Source organism: Nematolebias whitei, chromosome 2 (genome assembly GCF_014905685.2).
Source record: "Nematolebias whitei isolate Nwh7 chromosome 2, NemWhi1, whole genome shotgun sequence".
NCBI classification, from domain to species: Eukaryota; Metazoa; Chordata; class Actinopteri; order Cyprinodontiformes; family Rivulidae; genus Nematolebias; species Nematolebias whitei.
Window position 1 is genome coordinate 56,759,015 of NC_056499.1, and position 1,931 is coordinate 56,760,945.

Here is a 1,931-nt window from a genome sequence, read left to right on the forward strand (position 1 = left end):
ATGGGATTATCGAGACGATATGGAATTATAATCAACACAATGGAATACCAAGAACATTGTGGAATTACCTTGACTTTGTTTCCTTGCTGGATTACTTCTGACTTTGGTCTTCCTTGCTGGATTACATCAAGCTCAAGGACATTTGAAGGTCTAAGTTCACGGTTGGAATTCATCCCCATGGACAGGTGATGATTTCCAAAGGGGGGACTGTAGTGAACCTGATGACCTGATGATCTGACCCTTATCTGACCCTGATGACCTCAAATCTACCAGATGGACAGAGACTGTTATTTTCATTGATCTGAATAAGTCTGAGCCATCTGATGACTTTCTTTCTTGAATTAATCAAGCAGAAAAGACAATCCTCTATAATCATTACTGTCTTACAAATGTTTTGATAATCAAATTGTGTTAGTTTCACTCAATGCTTACAGGTTGAAAAGAACTACTCATTTTTATTTTACATAAACAGTAAGTAATGATTTTTATTCCTCATTCAAAGAAGAAATCACCTGAATATGCATTTCTTGATTTTCTGTCTGAAATGAGCCAAGTCGTAAGTATGTGAAAGTTGAAGCTTCGGTCAACTAAATGTTTACTGAAAAAGGGATGTCATGTTTTACTATTTGGAAAGATACAACAGAGTGAGGCTCCAAAAAGTCTGCTGTTTCTGCAATAATCTTTTCTGTATGTTGAAAACAAATTCATTCCCTGACCTCGACTTTTGATAATACCTTACGTCAAAAACCACACCTCTTTCTGGTACATCCACGAATCAGAAAGCTCTAAATTGAACCGGAAGTCGACCCATTTAAAATGTGGCAACTTTCCAGTTCAAGTTAGTTCTCAAGCAGTTCTCAAGCAGTTCTCAAGCAGTTCTCAAGTAGTTCTGAGGAGAATTGGTTAGAATTCATGGGGAATTCATGGAGAATGGTGAAGTGAATGGAAGAGAATTCGAGAATTCAGGATGATCCAGAGACGTTTTGGAATTATAATTTCTGTTTGAACGACCCACGCACGACTATCTAAGGATTTCAGCAGCTCTCGACGGAGACGCTGAAAGGTCTGGAGGACTCTCTATCGAGCTGATCTATCATCACCAAGGTAACGGTATCTTCTTCGACTAAAGTGTACCGGAGGCGAGCTGAAATCTGATGAAGCGTGCACGTTCTGGTCTACAGATATTAATTCTCTCACATAGTTCTCTGTAAGATAATCTCCATTTCATCTTAAACTCTTCTCTCTCTCACAAAACCAGTACAGATATTTTAGAAATATCTGAAGCAAAGTCCTCAAATCACCGCCGAGTGATTTGAAGTTCATTATTTGTGAAACTGTCTGTTATTATTTTCATATTTTGCCAAATTAATGTAAATGTTTGATGTTAAACTTTGATTCTGAAAATAAATGACTCCATTCATTTTGATGGGTCAAAGGTAAATAACGTCTCTCGTTACATTTTTGTTAAAATTCAATGCACGACTTACACAGTCAGAAAGATGAGGAACTCGTGAAATTGTATGCATATATATTTCATATATTTGTCATACAACTAGTGACACGTACCCACGTGATTCGTTACAGTATACTTAGATGACATCTTGATATTTTCCAAGGACCTCCACTCTCACAGAAAGCACGTGAGGTCTGTCTTGCTAAGGCTATTACAGAATAACCTATTCATCAAAGCTGAGAAATGTGAATTCCACCAGACATCCACCTTATTCTTTGGCTTTATTATTTCACCTAACCAAATGTCCATGGACAGTAACAAGGTGTCCACAGTCATAAATTGGCCAAGACCGAAAGACAAGAAACAACTTCAGAGGTTCTTGGGTTTTCTGTCACGCTCAGCGGCCTCCGCTGCCCCCCCATCTGCCTAAGCCTCTGCTCTTCATATCACAGCCCCTGTTTTAAGATCATTCACATTT